The sequence below is a fragment of the Hypanus sabinus genome, chromosome 3 (assembly GCF_030144855.1).
Source record: "Hypanus sabinus isolate sHypSab1 chromosome 3, sHypSab1.hap1, whole genome shotgun sequence".
NCBI classification, from domain to species: Eukaryota; Metazoa; Chordata; class Chondrichthyes; order Myliobatiformes; family Dasyatidae; genus Hypanus; species Hypanus sabinus.
In genome coordinates this window covers 170,282,864-170,305,120 of record NC_082708.1, presented here as the reverse complement: position 1 = coordinate 170,305,120, position 22,257 = coordinate 170,282,864, and the positions used below count along the sequence as shown (strand labels likewise).

Here is a 22,257-nt window from a genome sequence, read left to right as displayed (position 1 = left end):
CTGTGAATGCCCACAAGAAAATGAATCTCGGGGTTGCATATGGGTGACATATATGTAGCCTGATAATAAAGTAACTTTGAACTTTGAGTCACCCCCTCACAGTGCCAGAGCCAGGAGTTCAGTCCTGACCTCCGTCTGTGTGGAGTTTCCACATACTCCAAGTGCTCTGCTCTCCTCCGACATCTCAAGGGCATTGAGCAAGCTAAGGCATTTCCCCTTGGAACATGGGGAGGGGGGGGAGTTAACTTGATAGAGGTTATGAGATGACAAGTGGCATAAAAGAGTGGACAGCCAGTGCCTTTTTCCAAGGGTGGAAATGATTAATGCAAGAGGGCATAATTTTAAGATGAACATTAGAAAGTACCGGCAGGATGTCAGATTTTTTTCCCCAAACAGAGAGTAGTGGGTACATGGAACATGCTGCAGGGTTAGTGGTAGAGGCAGGTACACGAGGGACATTTTAATGACACTTAGATAAGCACATGGATAAAAAGAAAAATGATGGGATCTTGGGGTAGGATAAAATGCCAGCACAACCTCATGGGCTGAAGGGCCTGTACGCTTCTATGTTCTATGCAATCGGTCATTGTAAATTAGCCCTAGTGTACAAGTAGTCAAATCTGGGAGGAATGGTTGGGAACAGAGAGAGAATAAAATGGCATTAATATAGAATGAGTGTGAGTGGATGACTTACAGATGGCACTAAGGGGCCTGTTTCATTACTATATCTCTGAAACTTAGTGAAAATATTGCAAGGATAATTAAAGTCAATAGACAGCTCATTCACACAACTGGCACTGATTAGATGGGCTAGCTCGTCAGGTCCATGAGATCCAAGAAGGACAAGAGCACAGGGAACACTACAGCCTTCAGATTCATCTCCATTCACAATATCCCCATTCTTCCTTTCTAGGTAACCTTCACCATCTACCATACCAGCAGATTTTAGTGTCATCCACTAAGTTATTAATCGTGCCAGCTACCTTACTGTGCAAAAATTTTAGGCACACATATAGAGCCTAAGACTTTTGCACAGTTACCATAGTAATTTTATGTATTGCACTGTACTGCTGCCGCAAAAAAAAAAACGTTTCATGACATAGATGAGTGATGATAAACCTGATTCTGATATGGGTCTCTGGTGGGACGGGGAAGGGAGAGGGGAATCCTTGTGGGGAAAAAAGGGAAGCGAGAGGGGATGGAGCTGGAAGCGCCAGAGAGACATTCCATAAAGATCAGTAAACCAATTGTTTGGAATCAAATGACCTTGCCTGGTGTGAGGGCTGAGTGTGTCCCTGCTCCTGACACTCATTCTCTGCCACCTGTCCCATACCCCTCCCATGGGCCTCCACCCTCACCATACCCAATATCCTTTGCTCCCGACAGATTTACAAACTCACTCTTCGCTCCACGTTGACAAGTACAGTACCGTGCAAAAGCCTTAGGCACACTAGCTATATATATGTGCCTAAGATTTTTGTACAGTACTGTACATTCTCATCCAAGGCATCATCATAAATGATGTTGAACCATATAACCCAGCACCAATCCCTGTGGCACTCCGCTAGTCGCAGGTCACTAATCTGACAAATGGCAGCCCATGACCAACACTCGCTGACTCCTCCCACCTTGCTAATTTTGTATCTAATTGGCTAACTCACCATGGGTACCATGTGACCCTACAGAAATCCACAGCAGAATGGCAAAATCATAAAGTTACAAAACATTAGGAAGAAATCACTGGTGATTTTCCCCACACAAAGAAAAATTAAACCTGGCTTCTATATGGAAAAAATAAACTGCTGGAATAACTCAGCAGGTCAAGCAACATCTGTACATCAGGGTTTTGACCCAAGATGTCACCATTCCTTTTCCTCCACAGACGCTGCTTGACCAGTGAGTTATTCAGTGGTTTATATTTTGCTCCAGTTTCTACCATCAGCAGTCCTTCTGTCTTGCATTTATATATTGTCTGTTGCAAAGTCAAGCCCCTCCCTCATTCCCAGCCCAGAGTACTTTGTAACCAACAAATTTCATTCCATATAGCATCCAAATCTGATGGCCATCCCTCACCCCACAACAGGAAGAGATGGGATGAACTGTACTTCAAGCTGCAGTGCCCAACAGGACTGACAAATCAGCAGCCAGCATCAAGCCTTGTCCTGTTTTCTTTAGCGAGTCATACAGCACAGAATCAGGTCCATTGGCCCAATTGGACCATGCCAACCAAGATAGTCCCAATTGTCAATATTTGGCTCATAACCTTCTAAACCTTTCCTAACCATGTACCTGACCAACTGTCTTTTTATTTTTTTTAAATTGTATCTGCATCAATCACTTCCTCTTACAGCTCGTTCCACATATTTACTAACCTCTGTGTAAAATAAAAGATGCGCTCAAGTTCATCATAGATCTTTTCCCATCTCACCTTAAACCCATGCCCTCTAGCTGATGATCCCCCAACTCCACAAAAAAGACTGAGTCCATTTACCCGATCTATACCCCTCATGATTTTATGCACCTCCAAGATTACCTCTCAGTCTCCAAGCAATAAAGTCCATGCCTGTCAATCTCTCCCTATAACTCAATTCCTCACATGCTTGCAACATCTTTGTAAATCTTTTCTGCACTCCTTCCCTGTTAGTAACATTTGGAAACATCTGTAGTTCACCCAGAGTATCTCCAGTTTCAATTGTTGGTGCAGATGTAATCTTCATTCCTTCATTTCTTGCTGGACAAATACTGACTGACCTGACAAACATTTTCTGAATTTTGCTTCTTACAATAAAAAGAGCTGTCACAATAAAAAGCTCTCAACAACCATTCTCTCCCCTTATAGAAAAGGGTTCATTGTGAGGTCATTCAAATACCTGCTTGTCATTTTCATCTGGGTCACTATCGACTCAATAACAGGTTGAACAAGTAACTAGTAAAAGGGACACTGTGCTTTCTTTTACTTGTTTAGAACTTATGCAAGTAACCTCTCTTAAAAAATGCTGAGACTTTCCTTTTGAGTATATCAGTCAAGTGACTGGTGTGACCAAGCGCAAAATAAACTTTGTTTAACTCTGAAATTCTGTTTCTGTGACATTCACAGATAGGTTTTGAAAAAGGAACAACAGCAATATTGAGAGAAGGTTTGCTCAGAGCCTGTGGCGAGACATAGAACACAAAGTACCTCTTTATCTATAAAAGAGGATGTTGTAGATGCACCTGTTCTCTATCTGCATTGTATTCTGTGTTGTGCGTTTATTATGGCAACTAGTCACAAGTGGGGGTTGTGGTAAATCCGAGGAAATAAGTTTTGTATTCATGCTTTGTTTAGGGCAGTTTGGAGCTGGGGGCTGACGGATGTCATATCTTTTATCCGCTTAGTCACGCTTATTTACATCAGTTCAAGATTGTATGTTTGCTAATAACTAATAAAGGGTCGAATGCATATTTTCAAGTTTTGGGACAGTAATGTTGACAGTCATTATTGGAGTGATTGGAGGTACAAGTATACAAGTATAATAAATTTGCCAGGGTCACCAGCAACAGCAATCGGCTTGGTTAGAACTGGCATTGCAGATGTGTTGCATTAGAGAAGGTCCAGATGAGGTTCTCAAGAATGATCCCAAGAATGAAAGAGTTAACATATGAGGAGTGGTTGTTGGCTCCAGGCATTTACTTGCTGAAGTTTAGAAGAATGAGGAGGATTCTCATTGAAATTTATCGAATATTGAAGGGCCTAGACAGAGCTGACGTGGAGATGTTTCCTATAGTGGGGGAGTCTAGGGACAGTGGGAAAAACCTCAGAATCAAGATATGTCCCTTTAGAACACAGATGAGGAGGAATTTCTTTAGCTAGAGGGTGGTGAATTTGTGGAAATCATTGCCACAGCGACTGTGGAGGCCAAGACATTAGGTATATTTAAAGTGGAGGTTGATAAATTCTTGATTAGTATGGAAGTCAAATTTACAGGAAGAGGCAATGGAATGAAATTGAGAGGGATAATAAATCAATCATGATTTGATGGCAGAGCAGATTCAATAGGCCCCAGTGGCCTAACTCTGCTCCTATGACTTATGGTCTTACAATATACCCACAGATACACCAAAGGGGATGGGGAATTTCATCACTTCTGCTGTACCCACTGAGTGGACAGAGGTTGTGGATGGGGCCACAGATGAATCACACAAACTTTGTACGGCATGATCTGTCTGGACAGCACACAAATGAAAGCTTTTCACCATCGTGGTGCACATGACATCGAAAAGCCAATTGCAATATCACACCGTGTCGTAGGATTTTGAGGCCAACGTCACAATCCACAGTTTTTCCATCATACGACCTGAATTGGAAATGGGAAAAGGGACTTCCTTTGGTGCTTAGTGTCTGGTTGTGGTGTCCACAAAAGCATTTAAACACTGGCCCTCCAGCTCATGCCCAGCCTCTGATGTCATTCTTGGCACCAACATTTATGAGGTTTCTGCTGGCTGCAGATGGCTTTACAATCTGCTATTTCATATTGTTTCAAGCCTGGCTTTAAACTCAAAGGCTGCTGCCGAGTCCTGGCCTTTTCTCTTACCCCAATTTCAGAACCACACCTCTACTATTTTGAACTCTATTTCCCTGGGGCAGCACAGAAGTGAAGCGGTTAGCATACCTCTTTACAGTGCCAGTGATCTAGGTTCAAGTCCTGCCACTGTCCTGTAAGGAGTTTGTAAGTACTCTCCGTGACCATATGGAGATGCTTCAGTTTCCTCCCACATTCCAGTAATGTATGATTAGGGCTGGTAAGCTGTGGGCATGCTATGTTGGCGCTGGCAGCATGGGCGCCAACACAGTACACCCACTGTTGCGGGCAGTCACCAGCACATTCTCAGACTGTGTTGGTCATGGACACACATTATGTTTCAATGTACTTCTGACAAATAAAGCTAATATTTAATCTTTAATCCAATTAACCATTACTGCTAAATGCAATGATGTAGCTTTTACGCTCTCATATTGATTATGGGAATTTTCTGTGTTAATTGGTGTATCACAATAGTGACAAAAATTTGAACGAATGTGTTACTGACACTGTGGCACCTTGGAAAACCCTACGGTGAAAAAAGACAGAGAAATTCAATTCCTTTCCTTGGTATATAGCTTCATCTTCATTCTTTAAGGGAGGTTTCCTGACTCCATGGTTTTAAGGTCTCTTAATTTCATTTCAGCAACTTTACTTCCACTCTGAAAAATATTGGTAATTAGGGGAGGGAGGGGGAATAGCAAGGGCAGTTCTCCTCTTTCCACTTGGTCACTGGAAATAGTGTAGTTAGAGGACAAATCTTGAGCCTTAGCTTGCGATGGGCGAGTGTGGAGGGCTCAAAGTTCAAAGTAAATTTATTATCAAAGTCCATCCAGTATATCTCTTTGAATCTAACCAACTAGAGTTGGCAACCTTTAGTTACTTTGCATACATTTATAGCACAAGGGAAAAGCCAGCATTTACTGTCCATTTCGAAGTCAAAAAAGGCAGTCCCCCAGCTAACAGCCAACATGAACGTATCAGCCAACAACATCCCTGCTGATGCTTTAAAAACTCGATGGAGAACAATATCCAACACAAATTCACAGGCCTGATTTCAAAGGAAGGGAATAAAAAAAACATGTGCTGGGTCTTCAGATACCTCTAATTATAACCACCTTTCAGAAAGAAAATAAATCTGACTGCAATATTGCACATTGTTCATTTAGACGAAGACGTAACAAAGATTTTTACTCCTCATGTATGTGAAAGATGTTAAGTAATAAAGTCAATTCAATTCAGTAACTATTTTCAAACTCTATTACAGCAGGAGGTTACCAGGGGGATGGAGAAAGTGATTCTAAGATGTACTGCTAGCCTTCTTGGTATAGTACAACGTCCCCACAGATGACTGGAAATGCCTGGCCCGTGGCCATTTAACATGGCAAGTTGGTTTATTAAAGAGGTAGAGTGGAAAGCTTTGTTTTGCACTGTCATCAATGCAGTTCACTTCATCACATCAGTACACTGAGTTAGTACAAAGGAAATACTGTAACAGAATGCACAATGTTACAGAGAAAGTGCAGTGCAGGCAGTCAGTAGGGTGAAAGGCCATAACGAGGAGACTGTGAGGTCTAGAGTCCATCTTATTGTACTAGGTTCAACAGTCTTGTATCAGTGGCATGAAGCTGCCTTTGAGTCTGGTGTTATATGCTTTCAGGTTTCTGTATCTTTGACCCAATGGTATGGGGAGAAGAGAGAATGCAGGATTAGCACTGTGAAACTCACATCTATCTATCAGAAGTACACACCAGCCCAGCATACGTGGCGTTACTTCCCAAGCTATCCAAGTGTCTACCCAGTAAAGCATAAGAACAAAAGAAGTAGGGACCGAAGTAGGCCATCTGGCTCATCAAGCCTGCTCCGCTATTCAATAAGATCATGGTTGATCTGGCCATGGACTCCTCTCCACCTACCTGCCTCTTCCCCTTAACCCTTAATTCCCCTGCTATGCAAAAATCTATCCAATCTTGTCTTATTTACTGAAGCACCTCCTGACCCTCCCAAAGCAGGGTCTAAAGATCCCACACAGATCTTAAAGGCCGTGTACAGAGACAATTAGCAGAGTACAGTTGAATCCGAATGGTGTTACACGAATTCTAATCACATGTGGATGGCTATTTCAGAGACATATAAAAGGACCATGATTGGCCAACCCTGACCAGTGCACCCAGGGTCAATAACACCTCTCACTAGTGAAACCAGACCACATCAAATCAGAATCAAGTTTATTAACATCTGGCAGGAGTAGCGGCAGCAGTAAAACTCAATACATCAATAAGTTATGAATTGCAATAAGAGGGTGTCACATCGATAGGAGTAGCTGGGTTAGGTCTTACACAGTGAACGGTAGGGCTCTGAGGAGTGTGATCGAACAAAGGGATCTGGGAATATAGGTCCATAATTTGTTGAAAGTTGCATCACAGCTAGATAGGGTTGTTTAAAAATAAATCAAGGTATCAAGAAGAGGAGATGGGATGCTATGTTGAGGTTGTATAAGACCTTGGTGAGGCCTAATTTGGAGTATTGTGTGCAGTTTTGGTCACCTATCTACAGGAAAGATGTAAATAAGGTTGAAAGGGTACAGAAAAAATTTACAAGAATGTTGCCAGGTCTGGAGGACCTGAGTTATAAATAGGTTTGGACTTCATTTCTTGGAATGTAGAAGATTAAGAGGAGATTTGATAGAGGTATACAAAATTATGATGGATATAGATTGGGTAAATGCAAGCAAGCTTTTACTACTACAAGTGTAGGCCATAGGTGAAAGGTGAAATGTTTAAGGGGAAGATGAGGGGAAACATCTTCTCTCAGTGAGTTGTGAAAGTGTTTGAACGAGCTGCCACTGCAAGTAGTGCATGTGAGCTCGATTTCAACCTTTAACAGAAGTTTAGACAGGTCCAGTATGGAGGGCTATGGTCCAGATGCAGGTCAAAGAGACCAATTAGTTTGAATGGTTCAGTATGGACTAGATGGGATGATTGGCCTGTTTCTGTGCTGTACTTTTCTATGACTAAGAAATCGATATTAAAATAATAAATAAGTAGTGCAAAAAGAGACCAAATGCCACATCAGTTCCGCTGTATGCCCATCCATTGCATGCCACTCACAAATACTACTGCTGGATAGCTAATCAGATCCTTCTTCCTCACCAATCAATTACAACCAAGCCTATGCCCTGAACCAAGACCTGATGGCCAATCTATGTCCACCACCCCAACCCTCCACTCTACTAAACCTCGGACACCACTCTATTGCCTTGTCCTAGTTCCTCACAATCCGTCATGCATCTGACCTTCTCTGTGCAAACTGCCAACTGCAGACTGATTAGGGGAGTGGCCCTTGTGCACAGTAAACATGCACAGCCTGCTGTGTCCACACAAAGTCTTATGCCTCATCAGCAACAGGAATGCTTACAGTGCCAAGCTCTCACACAAATCCTGCAGAGTCCCACTGCAGGCCATTGGCTTAATATAGTCAAAAAGCAAAATAACTGGCAACTGTTAAAAGTCATAGACATATACAGCATGGAAACAACCCAGTTGACCCAACTCATCCATGGCAACCAAGGCATCTTCCTGAGCTAGTCCATTTAGACCATAAGACCATAAAATATCGGAGCAGAATTAGGCCACTTGGCCCATCGTCTACTTCACCATTTCATCATGGCTGATCCAATTTTCCTCCCAGTTCCAATCACCTGCCTTCTCTGTATCCCCTCATGCCTTGACTAATCAAGAATCTATCACCTTCTACCTTAAATATACATATGAATTTGGCCATTTGCCTGTGTTTGGGTGATATGCCCCTCAGTGTCTTCAGTTAAAACTCTGTCTAAGTGTCTTCAGTTAAAAATCTGAAATTTAAATAAAACTGATTCAGCAGGTGAGGCAGCATCTGTGGAAAATGAGATAGAGTTAATATTTTACCCAAAGCCTGATAGAAGGCCATTGATCTGAAACCCCTTACTTCCCCCAGAGACGCTGCCTGGCCCACTGAATATTCCATTTTCTTTTATGTCCATTTAGTACAGCTGACGCCAGTGTGGAAGTTGTTCTGGAACAAATTCCTCAGATAGCGTCCATAAACTAAGTCAGCACATTGTCTCAGCCCAGTTCAGTCCTGATCTCAGCTGCCTTCTACATGAAAGTTGCATGTTACTCCTGTGACGGAGAGTTTCCTCCAGGTGCTCTGGTTTCCTCCCACATTCCAGGTTGGTATGTTAAAAAACCATCATAAATTACTTGAGTATCCGAATGTGTGAGAAAATTTGGGGCGGGGCCAGCTGGTGGGAGTGGAAGGAAATGTGCCGAGAACAATTCAGATTCCTGTACAATTAATGTTTGACAACCAGCCTGGAGTCAGTGAGCCAATGGGTCTGTTACCACTCAGAGAGGCCAAAATGAACAGTCTTGGTGCCCACAAGCTCTGTGTCTCGACACTGAACCTCTCCTGCTCCTTGAAAATCTCTCATTGATTCCAGTCTCTAGTTATCAACTTTCTCCATCAGTTTGATTCTATTTGCTCCAGATTTTAACACCTGCAGTTTTTTATGTATCCCTAGTTATCAGTATCATCTAAATTTTCTCTCCTTTCCGCACTGGCTTCACATCCAGCTTACGGTACCAACAGTTTACAACACTCCAAATATGACACCTGTTAGCTCAGGCTGTCTATGATCCCAATAAGTGCACTTACAGAAATATTTTGAAAGTTTAAAAAGTCTGCAGACGCTGGAAGTTTGAAATAAAATCAGAAACTCATCAGGTCAGTCAGTATTGGTGGAAAGAGGATCAGAGTTAATGTTTTGGTCAGAGACCATTACAGCGACTTGAACTCGATTTTTCTTTTCCACTGGCTGCAATACTTAAGCAGCCCTTGGCCAGGTACATGGATAGAAAACATTTAGAGGGCTTGAGGCCAAACGCAGCCAAATGCTAAAATGTGGATGGATCTTGGTCGGAAAGGACGAGTTGGGCCGAAGGGCTAAAACTATACAGGACCTCCTGGAAGGAATATTCCAACATACGTCCATCCTTTTACCAGAGCATCTTTGTGTTCCCACACTCGTTACCCACTAACACCTCGAAACCTAGTCTGTAGCTAACGGCGGGATATCCCGGGTTGGAATTTCTTCAGGAAAATGGAAATCCGATCACCACTGTCTACTGTTGGCTGGAATTGACGGTGTTTTGTTGTACGGAGGGATTAAAGGTTACTAAATAAACCACGTAAAGTTAAGATGGGACCCAAAAATTAGGATCTCCCTGAGTGGCGGAACAGGTTCGAAGGGCTGAGTGGCCCACTATCGTCGTAGATACCCGGCAACTGAAAACGCCGAAGTCACCAAGTGAACGGAACGCCCCAGAGCCACTGGAGAGCTCGCCGTGGATCACCGAGCGGCTGTATTCAACGACTCTTCGGTAACGCGTTACGCGCAAAAGTAAAATGAGCCTGAAAAGAAGTAAAAATCTTTACCTCACAGCTCCTCCTTAAATGCATTTTGTCGTCTGCAATGCAGCAAATGTTTCGGGAAGCTGGTGCAAGAGGTCATGTCTCACTGTGAAGTGCAATGGACACTTGATGAGCGCGCCGCCGACCTTGCCACAGATGCTGCAATGCAGGAGGGAAGAGGCACTCACACTCGCACCTCCAACCTGGGAGGGGTTAAGGGACATTCTGCAGCCTCGGAAAGTAAACAACAAGCCAAGCCCGTCCAGTGACATGTGGTTGACTCACAATCCCTTCTGTGTAACGTGGGCAAAAAGGCTACCGAGATTGTTGATTCCATCCGAGAGAAACCACCCCGCGGCAGGAAAAACAAACACAGGAGTTTTAACTGTCGGGCAATCGGAAGTCAGGAATTCTTTCCGCGGGGAGACGGGAGCGCCTTAATGCTTCGCACCAGATTGCTTTCAACATTTCACTTTCAACGAATCAATTGAGACAAAGTCGTTGTTACTGCGGTCAAATACACCAGCTCCGGTTCGGGCACGGCAAGATCACAAAATGACGGCTGCATTGGTGCTGCATCTCGCACTGATGCGCAACCTGTCGGTTTTATTAACTTTACCGCCAATTTCCACCCTGCCCTCAAAAGTCATGCGGGCTATTTCTGACACTTCTCTCCCTTTTCTGAACATCTGTCTCCATCTCAGAAACCACACTATTCGATTTACATGGACTCACACAGCTGGACTACCCTGCCTCCTGCAAAGACACCATCCCCTTCTTTCAGTTTCTTGTATTATGGTGTCATATTATTCTTTAAAGATTACCTTATTTAAGGGATATTATAATTCAAGTTGGTTTGCAGATTGGAGGACTTGAAGGAACATTCCAATCAATAATATATTTTATAAGACCACAAGCTGTAGGAGCAGATTTGGGCTATTGGGCCCATCGAGTCTGCTTTATCATTTCATCATGGCTGATCCATTTTTCCTCCCAGTCTCAATCTCCTGCCTTCTCTCCGTATCCCTTCATGCCCTGACCAATCAAGAATCTATCACCCTTTGCCTTGATTATTCACAAAGACTTGGCCTCCACAGCTGCCTGTGGCAACAAATTCCACAGGTTCACCACCCTGTGGTGAAAGAAATTCCTCCTCATCTCTGTTGTAAAAGGACACCCATCCATTCTGAGGAAATGTCCTCTGGTCTTCGAGACTCCCACACAGGAAACATCCTCTCCTCATCAATCCTGTCAAGACCTTTCACCATTCAATGAAGCCACCCCTCATTCTTCTAAGTTCCAGTGAATACACGCTCAGAGCCATCAAACAGTCTTCATATGAGCCTCCTTTGAACCCACTCCAAATTAAGCACATTCCATGATAAGGGCCACAAAACTGCTCACAATACTCCAAGTGAGGCTTCACCAGTGCTTTATAAAGTCTCATCATTACATCCTTGCTTTTATATTCTAGTCCTCTTGAAATGAATGCTAGCATCACATTTGCCTTCCTCACCACAGACTCCACCTGCAAATTAACCTTTAGAGAATCCTGCACAAAGACTATCAAATCCCTTTGCACCTCAGATTTTTGTATTTTGTATTTTAGAAAATAGTCAACCCTTTCATTTCTTCTACCAAAGTGCAAGACCATCACACTTCCCGATACTATATTCTATCTTCAACTTCTTTGCCCATTCTCCTAATCCATCTATATTCTTCTGTAGCCTCTCTACTTGCTTAAAACTACCGGACCCTCCACTTATCTTCATATTATCTGAAAACTTAGCAACAAAGCTATCAATTCCATCATCCAAATCATTGACATATAACATAAAAAGAACACAATCCCCTGTGGAACACCACTAGTCACCGATAGACAACCAGAAAAGGCTCCCTTTATTCCCATTCTTTTCCTGCTGCCAATCAACCACTGCTTTGTCCATGCTAGAATCGTTCCCATAATTCCATGGTCTCATAGTTTGTTAAGCAGCCTCATGTGTGGCAATTTGTCAAAGACCCTCAGAAAATCCAAGCACACAACACCAACAGAATCTCCTTTGTCTATCCTTTGTTATTTCTTCAAAGAATTCCAACAGATTTGTAAGACAGGATTTTCCCTTGAGGAAACCATGCTGACTTTGGTCTATTTTGTCATATGCCTCCAAGTACCCAAAACCACATCCTTAACAATTGACTCCAACATCTTCCCAACCACTGAGGTCAGACTAACTGGCCTATAATTTCCTTTCTTTGGCTTTTCTCCCTTCTTGAAGTGTGGAGTGACATTAGCAATTGTTCAGTCTCCGGAACCATTCCAGAATCTAGTAATACTTGAAAGATCATTATTAATACCTCCATGATCTCTTCAGCCACCTTCTTCAGAACTCTGTGGTGTACACCATCTGGTCCAGGCGATTTACCTACCTTCAGATCGTTCAGTTTCCCAAGAACCTTCTTTCTAGTTATGGTAACTTAACACACTTCAAACCCCCTGATGCTTAGAACTTTCCCCATACTACTAGTGTCTTCCACAGAGAAGACTGATGCAAAATACTTATTCAGTTCATCCACTATTTCCTTGACCTCCCCTCCCCACCCCCCCATTACTACCTTTGCGGCATAATTTTCCAGCAGTCCAATATCCACTCTTGCCTCTTTTACATTATGTTACTGAAGAAACTTTTGGTATCCTCTTTAATATTATTGGCTAACTTACTTTCATATTCTATCCTTACCTTCTTAATGACTTTTTAAGATGCCTTCTGTTGGTATTTAAAAGTTTCCAAATCCACTTCCTTCCCACTAATTTTTGCTGTATTATATGCCCTCTTTTGGGGTTTTTGTTGGTTTTGACTGCCCTTGTTAGCCATCTTGCCTGTAGAATACTACTTCCTCTTTAGGATGTGCATATACTGTGCCTTCCAAATTGCTTCCAGAAATTCCATCCATCGCTGATCTGCTGTCATCACTGCCAGTGTTCTTTTTCAATCAATTCTGGCCAACTCCCCTCTCATGCCTCTGTAATTCCCTTTACTCTACTATAATACTGATGCATCTGACTTTAGCTTCTCTTTCTCACTTTTCAGGGTGAATTTGATTTTATTAAGATTGCTTGTCCCTAAGGGTTCTTTTACCTTAACCTTGCTAATCAATTACAGTTCATTGCACAACACCTATTCCAGAGCAGTTGGGGTTCAGTGTACAACTCCCATCCGGGTCCTATCACCCTTGCAGTTCTTTTGCTCTATCCACAATGATTCAACATATTTCGACCCTATATCTCCTCCTTATCATGATTTAATTTCATTTTTTTACCAACATGGTCACACCACCCCTCTGCCTTCCTGTCTATCCTTTTGATATAATGTGTATCCTTGGACATTAAAGTCCCAGCTATAATTTTCTTTCAGCCATGATTCAGTAATGCCTACAACTTCATAAATGCCAATCTGTAACTGTGCTACAAGTTCATCAACCTTATTCTGTATACTGCACACATTCAAATATATCACCTCTAGTCCTGTATTTACCCTTTTTGATTTTGTCCATCTTTTACGTTGCACCTCATCTTGTTGTCTGCAATTTTGCCCCATCATCAGCCTCTTCTTGCTAGGAGTCTCACTACACATTGCCTCTGATTGTAACCCAACCACCTCATCTTCAGCACTATCACTTCAGTTCCAATCCCCTTGCCAAATTAGTTTAAACTAACCCAAACAACACTAGCCAACCTGACAGCAAGGATATTGGAGCCCCGCCAGTTCAGCTGTAACCCATACTTTTTGTACAGGTCATACCTTCCCCAGAAGAGATCCTAATGATCCAGAAATCGAAATCCCTGTCCCCTGCACCAGTTACTCAGCCACACATTCACCTGCTACATCGTTCTATTCTTACCCTCACACTGGCACATGGTACAGGCATCAATCCAGAGATTACTACCCTGGAGGTCCTGTTTCTCAGCTTTCTACCTAGCTCCCTAAAAATCTCTCTTCAGGACCACCTCACCTTGTCTACCCAGATCATTAGTGCCAATATGTACCAAGACTTCTGGCTGTTCACTCTTGCCCTTGAGAATGCCATGGACATGATCTGAGACATCCCTGATCCTTGCACCAGGGAGGCAACATACCATCCAGGTGTCTCTATCTAACAGAGATAGAGATTCATCTCTGTTCCTCTGACTAATGAATCTCCTATCAACACTACAGTCCTCTACACTTCTCTGCTTTTCTGAGCCACAACACCAGACTCAGTGCCAGACACCCGGTCACTGAGGCTCCCCCTGGTAAGTTGCCCGCTCAATAGTATCTAACATTATTATTGAGGGGAACAGCCACAGATGTATACTGCACTGGCTGTGCACTTCCCCACTTCTCCTGACAGTCACCCAGTCACTGGTTTCCGACAACCTAGGGGTGACTACCTCCCTGTAGCTTCTGTCTGTCACCTCCTCATTCTCTCGTATGAGTTGAAGGTCACTGAACTGCTGTTCCAATTCCTTAATATGTTCTTTCAGGAGCTGCAATTCAGTGCACCTTCTGCCAATGGTGTTTATCCGGGAGACTAGAGGTCTCCCAGACTTTCCACATCCCACACACAGTACAAAACGCTGCCCTGGAGCCATTCTCACTATACTATGCACCAATAGATGAGGATTGAACATAAAAGAAGTCAAAGAGAATAATTTACAAGACAATGTAGTTCACCCAAGCCTGATGATCAAAGCCACTCTAAAGACTGGCACACTCAAAAGAATGGTCGCTCTGCTTTATAACTTGCTCTTAGTAAAACAACTATATCCATCTGCCTCACCTTCCCCAGTATAGAAACATTGCTCCCAATTAATTATATACCTCCTCAATGGCTATTGCATCAGGTCGAAGCAGATTCGTTTTGCTCATCAGCTTAAGATCAATGTCCTCCTTATAATTAGATCCAAAGACATCCTGTTCTCCAAACATTTGCTTTTATCCCAAATTAGATATTTTGCACTTCCATAATCGGCCATCCCAGATCCCTCTTTCTTGATCTGTCACCCGTTCATAAATTCCATGTGTCTGCTCTGCTTCAGATCTTGTTCAGCTACTGCCCTGTGCTAGCTGCTATATTCTTTCACTATAGAACATAGAATATAGAACAGGCCATTTGGCCCACCAATGTCTTTGTTGACTGCAATGCCGTGTCAAACCAACCCCATATGCTCACATATCCATATCACTCAATTCCTTGTCTGTTCATGCATCTGCCTAAATGCCTTGTAAACCCTACTATCATTATCTGCCTCTACCAGTTCCCCAGGCAAGGCATTCCTACCACTCTCTGTGCAGAAAATATTGCCTTTTAAATCTCTTTTAAAATCCCACCACCCCTCACCTTAATGTTATGCTCTCCAGTATTTTACATTTCCAACAGAGGAAAATGACTGACGATCCATCCTTTCAATACCTCTCACAGTTCTGTGCACTTCTATCAGTTTATCTTTCAGCCCCTCCGACACTCTAGAGAAAACATCCGAAGTTTGTCCACCCTCTCCTTATAGCTAATGCTCTCTAATCCAGGCAACATCCTAGTGAACATCTTTTGCACTCTCTACAGGATGTCCATATCCTTCTTGCAATGCAGTGATCAGAACTGCACACAATACTCTGAACGTGGCCCACCCAATGTTTTACACAGCTGCAACACAACTTCCTGACTTTTCAGTTCAACACACAGACCTATGAAGTCAAACATGCTGTTAGCCTTACCATCTTATCTACTTGCGTTTCCATTTTCGGAGAGCTGGGTACTTATACCCCGAGATCCCTTTGTAGATCAATTCTCGGCACTGTCTAAGAACATGTACATCCTCCCTGTGACCGCACGAGTTTCCTCCAGGAGCTCTGGTTTCCTCCCACATTCCAAAGGCATGTGGGTTAGAAGAGTAATTAGTCACATGGGTGTAAATGGGTGATGTGGGCTCTTTATGTTTGAAGGGCCTGTTACCAGGCTTTATTTCCTAAGGGTCCTGCCATTTACTATATACTTTCCTCTCAAACTTGACCTCCCAAAATTCAATACCTCACATTTTCAAAGGCAAAACTTGATCATTGCTTCTGAGTCTGTAAATATGCTGGCAAAATATTCTTGTTCAACCTTCTCTTTAACGCTGTTGAGTGCTCCACTTGTGGCAGAGAAGTCGCTGTCAGGGCGGAGTCAGTTACCAAGAAGTAGAATGCTGGCTGTGGGGCTGGGAAAACTTCACAACCATTCAGGGTCATACAATCATGTGACTCTGAGGCTCCACTCTCCTGAATTTTCTACCTAGCACCTTTGCATCTGCGTCTCACCGTCCCTTTCAAAACAACTGCTCTCACCAAGCTGTTCACCACCACAAATTTTGTTATCTTTGCACCTGTGAACTCACAGTGGGCATCCATAATCTTATCACTTCTGATCCACCGCCACACAGTTAATGGCTGCCCCATCCTGTCTGACACAGAGAGATGAAGGGATTGGAGCAGGGTCAGGGTAGATGAGGTGAAATATCTCTGTGGAAATGATAAAGGAGGATTAGGCCACTTTATTTGGGCAGTTATGTGTAGCTTATTTGCACAGTTCATCAACAAGAGGGTGAACAGAAACAAGCCCCCACTTTTAAGTCTTTTAACCTATTTTTGGGCAAAATTCTGCTGGAATAACGTGTTAGAATAATTACATTCAGCATCAAAGGAACACAATTTAAAATTCCATAAGATCATAAGAAATAGGAGCAAGATTAGGCCATCAAAGCTACACCGCCATTCCATCATAGCTTATTTATTATCCCTCTCAACCCCACTCCTCTGCCTTCTCCCTTTAACCTTTGATGCCCTTGCTACTCAAGAACCTATCAACCCCTGCTTTAAGTATAACCAATGACTTGGCCTCCACAGCCATCTGTGGCAATGAATTTCACAGATTCACCACCCTCTAGCTAAAGAAATTACTCCTCTTCTCTGTTCTAAAAAGTCATCCATCTATCCTGAAGCTGTGCCATCTGGTCCTAGACTATAGAAAACTATAGAAAACATCTTCTCCACATCCACTCTGATTAACAAAACTGCTACAATGATAGGTCATGTTGCAGTGAGCATTACAGCTGTATCTCTGTACTTAACTGGCTGACAGTTCACTCACTTGTTTGACTTCCCTCTCCATTGGAATTTCTTTGTGCAAATTGGACGTCCAGTTCATTGAATGGTCTTACATGCTATTACACAGTGAGTTGACTAATCAACATGCTAAATAAATTTATCATCACAGCACATACATATAGTATATGTCACCACACACTACCCTAAGATTCACAATCTTGTGGTCATTCACAGTAGATACAAAGAACCCAATGGAATCTCATTGGGGTCTCAATTACTTATAATGTTCAGTCAGCATCTGATACAGGAAATTTGCAGATTTCCAGATGCTTAGATGCAAAGTTGTTGTCACCAAACCCAATAACCATGACAACCCAGAGGAACTCAGCTATGGTTCACAGAAAACTGGTAAACTGAGCCACGAATGACAGACTCCCAAAATTCACCTAGGTCCTGGTCAGTTAATGATATTTTCTTTTCATTAATGAGATTCTTCTTTGTCTTCCCAAATGTCCCTCTGGGAATGAGGATGAGTTTCATCCACTCTAGAGGATTCAGAGGGGACAAGTCATGATGAGGACCTTGGACTCTTCCATAAAAGGGGCAGGAGTGGGAAAATGGTTTGTTAATTGGAGTGCTTCTGCCATTTACAATGATCTATGTGTACAAGATGCATGGACGCTAAGTTCTCAGTAACATTCTTCTCCGCGTTGAGTGGCCATGGACTGAGGTGTCCCAAGAGTTATTAGGGATGTTGTATTTTTTTCCACCAAGGAGGCTTCAATTTTCTCTGTCCACCATATTAGAAGGCTCTAGAGTGGGCCATTGGAGACAGAAGGTATAATAATGGGATCTTTCAGAAACTAATCAGGTTAGTGCTGGTGAATACGGCTTACCTCCCAGATGCCACACAAGGCTTCTAACCAAGAACTGATGGGCACTACAAACAATGGAATCAGCTCAGAGTTGAGCTGGGTGAGGTTATCCACACTGGTTCAGGTGCTTGATGGTTGAAGGGGTGCCATCACAGCATAGCAGTTAGCACGATGTTATTACAGCTCACAGCGAGGAGTTCAGGGCTCAATCCTGGCATCATCTGTAAGGAGTTTGTATGTCCTCCCTGTGGAGTGCATGTGTTTTCTCTGGATGTTCCAGTTTCCTCCCACAGTCCAAAGACATACCAATTAGTAGGTTAATTGGTCATTGTAAATTCTCCTGTGATTAGGCTAGGGCTAAATTAGGGGTTGCTGGCCCAAAGGGGCCCATTTTGCACTATGTGTCAATAAATAAAATAAAAATAACTCAAGTTCAACTTCAAGTTTATTGTCATCTGACTGTACATACATACAACCAAATGACACAATGTTCCTCTAACAAAACTATTATAAATTAATAAAGTATAATTCAAAATACATGTAGTAAAGTGCAGCAAGGTAAACAGTACAGTAAAGAGCAAACAGCTCGCAGTGTTAATGATGAGACCTCTGTGTCGGCAGGGTGTTTGTTAGCCTCAGAGCCTGGGGGAAGATGCTGTTACCCAGTCCTGGTAGTCCTAGTCCTGATGCTTCTGTACCTCCTGCCTGATGGTAGTGGGTCAAAGAGATTATGGGATCAGTGAGTATCATCCTCAATGATACTCTGGATCTTTCATCTTTCATCTGCAAGGCTCCAGTAAATGTCTCAAATTGTGATGAGGGAGACCCCAGTGTTCCCAGTGGTGTTTACTGTTCTCCATAGGGTCCTGTGGTCCAATACCTTGCAGCTTCCGTACCACAAAGTGATGCAGTCAAACAGGAGACTCTCGGTGATGCTCCTGTAGAAAGTTGGAAGAATGTGAGTGGGGAGCCTTGCACGTCTGAATCTCTTCAGCAGGTGTAGACAATGCTGTACATTCTTGACTAGTGAGAAAGTGTTGTGGGTCCAGGTTAGATCATTCATTTTGTGCACACCAAGGAACTTTGTGCTCTTCACTCTCTCCACGCCATGTGCAATGGAGAGTGGTCAAATTGTGCCTTCCTGAAGTCCACAATCATCTTTGCCTTGTCCACATTGAGACTCAGGTTGTTGTTATCACTCCATTTAACCAGCCTCTCTACCTCCTCCCTGTTTGCTGACGAGGCCAACCACCATTGTATCATCAGCGAACTTGATGATGTGCTCTGGGCTGAATCTGGTAGTGCAGTTGTGGGTCAGCAGTGGATTGGGTGCACAAATCTGAGGGCACCACTGCTCAACATGATGGAGCTTGAGATGTTTCTGCCAACTTGGACTTTCCACCAAGAAGTCCAAGACCCAGTTACAGAGAGGGGTGTTGAGTGCCAACGAGGACAGTTTATCCACTAGCCTCCGAGGGATGATGGAGTTAAATGCCAAGCTGAAGTCAATGAACAATGTCCTGGTGTAAGAGACATCGTTTTCTAGGTAGGACAGCACGGAGTGGAGGCCTGAGGCCACAGCATCATCAGTGGACCCGTTTGAGTAGTAGACAAAACTGGAAAGTATCTAACGTAGCTGGAAGGTGGTGATCCTGGTGGTGTGGTACCTAAGGCTCCCGTATCTCCTGTCCAGAAGAGAGTGTGATCTTGATGCTGAAGGTCCTTGATGATGGAGACTGCTTTCTTGTGACAGTGCCCCTTGTAGATGTGCTCAGTGGTGGGAAGGGCTTTACCCGTGGTGGAATTCCTGCATTGCTTAGTCTACCGCTGGCAACGCCTAAGTGGACAACATGTGCAGCCCTTGCCTCAAGCAACACAAACAAAATGCTGGAGGAGCTCAGCAAATCAGTCACCGTCTACGGAGTTGAATAAACAGTCAGCATTTATTTAGCTCTACCATACTGGACTGCTGCCGGACCTGAAAGAAGCCAGAATGAGAAGGTGAGGGGGATGGGAAGGAGCACAAACTAGAGGGTGATGGTGAAGCCAGGTGAGAGGGAGGGTGGGTGGTGACATAGGGAAAAGGAGATGAAGTGAGAATCTGGGGTGGGGTGATAGCTGGAAGAGGTAAAGCACTAAAGAAGAAGGAAGCTAATAGAGAGGACAGTGGGCCATGGGAGAAAGGGAAGGAGGGACACCAGAAGGTGAGCAGGTGAGAGGAGAACCAAAATGGAAAAAGGGCGGGGGGGGGGGGGGGGGGGGAGAGAGAAATTTCCCAAGTTAAACTGTTCAATCTCCTCCGAAGATACTGCCTGACCTGCTGGAGTACTTCCAGCATTCTGTGTATTCAATATAGGTCTTGAATTTTCGCCTATTGGCTGTCACTTGTTGAAGGGAAATCGAGTCACAGTGCTCTTGGGTCAGACTGCATTTTCCCTGCCAGTAGCTCCTGGGGTCACAGTGTTCCTAGGATTGGCTGCCCTTTCCCTACCCGTAGGTCTCCTTTATCTATACCTCGCCAACAGTGGACCCAGGGGTATTGTACATCTCCCCTGAGCTGTCATTGAAATGACTCACGCAATCAATTAGAAAATAATTGAACTGGTTGTTCGCGTGATAAATGGCTTGCAAGCAACCGTTCCAAGATCATCACAAATATTTCCAAGATCATCACAAATATTTAAAAACCTCCGCACACTTCCAACTGAGGGCAGTTTGCATTAATTCTAAGGATCAGTCAACAGCGTTGGGTTTCGGGTGAGCAGCTGGCCGGCTGCTTGTCAGATCTCAAAAGTAAATGTATAGCCAGCGGCTATACCTGTCCACGCCCACTGCTGAAAGCACCTTCACACGGCCTCAGTGAGGGCAGCACTGCTCGGCACAGCGGGGTACATCTGCCGCTCACACCTACCTCAGCCTTCCACACCGGCAGATATATACCGGCTTCCCCGACACGGTCCCCGAACTCAGGAGCGGCAGCTTCCCGGTAGCTCACCTGTACACAAGACAGCCCCACCTTCACAGCCCGATTGGTTGAAAAATCACTTCTCTCGTGTATTCTTCCCGGCGATTGGCGTTCATTCCCTCATTTCCATCTACCAGCCTTGTTTACTAATGTCATGTTATTTACTCTTGGGATCATTACATGAAGTTATGAAGAAGGACTCTAGCCAAACAAATCTGTGGTCCAAGTCGGCTCAGCTCCTGTTGCTGCTCCCCTGTAGTAATGAAAGCCAGGATGCAATTCACCTCACTTAACCATTAAACAGCCGATGCTTTTCCTTTCCACTCTGTTCCTTTCAGCAACACCCCCCCCCCCCCCACACACACACACACACATCGGTTTCTAAAGAAACCAGCTATTTCCCAGAGAGATTCTTCCTGTTTGGGAGGGTGTTTGCCAATTAGTGTTCAGTCTAATTCTGTTCTCACACGTCACCATTTACAAATGCAAACACACACACATTGGAGGTCCCATTAGAGAGTTGATTTATTCAACTTGACTCAAAAAGGCAATATTCATTCTGATTTAAACTCATTTTCCCCTCTGTTGATGCTGCCTGCCCTGCTGAACATTTCCTGCACTTTCTGTTTGTAACTGTTCTACTGTTCAATACAATCTCTCCTGCCATGATATGGGGGAAGGGGAGCTAACATCATGGTACTGCTTTAGGAATTGTTGGATTTGCATTCAGAAATAATGGGGTTTCAGAGACAGGGTGGGAACTGGGGTCCAAGAAACAAGCACAGCCGATGGTTGCCTGGGGAAGACATGGCTGCCTGACAGTAGGGTTATATTTAAACACAACGCTGCAGACTCTTGGCCCTGGTCAGCCACTGATGGTAGTCTTTAGGAGGGAATTCACTCAAGTACAAGATATGCTTAACTGGGGTGCTCTGTGGTTGACAATCACAAGAGGGGTCAGCTGTGCAGGTTGCAGCATTCCAATGGAATCATTTCACTCTGCCTTCCTTCAAATATCTTCGAGCTGGCCAACATTGAGCAGCTGCTGCTGGGAGCAGATTGCTCCATGTTCCCTCTGGACAACAGGGAATCCTCACTCCCAATCTCCCCAAAATCCCAATCCACACATAATCCATCCTCCACCACAAAGTAATGGTGCAGCTCTATGAAAGCCTGGTTAGACCACACTTGGAAAATTGTGTTCAGTTCTGGTTGCCTCATTATACAAAGGATGCAGAAGCTTTAGAAATGGTACAGATCTACAAGGATGTTGCACTTAATCC

General features: G+C 43.7%; 1 protein-coding gene across 11 annotated transcripts in view; it reads right to left on the bottom strand.

Moving 5' to 3' along the window:
• LOC132391901 (leucine zipper putative tumor suppressor 3) overlaps positions 1-22,257 on the bottom strand; it is a 234,527-nt gene that overhangs the window by 59,486 nt on the left and 152,784 nt on the right. Inside the window, exon 1 of one of the 11 annotated variants that reach the window (XM_059965649.1) lies at positions 20,921-21,227. The exons of 8 other annotated variants lie outside the window; for them this stretch is intronic. The gene's annotated coding sequence lies outside the window, so the exon portion shown is untranslated. Of the gene's footprint in view, positions 1-10,037; positions 10,778-20,920; positions 21,228-22,257 lie in introns of those variants that run through there. 2 more of the 11 variants (XM_059965650.1, XM_059965655.1) reach the window with 2 other exon arrangements.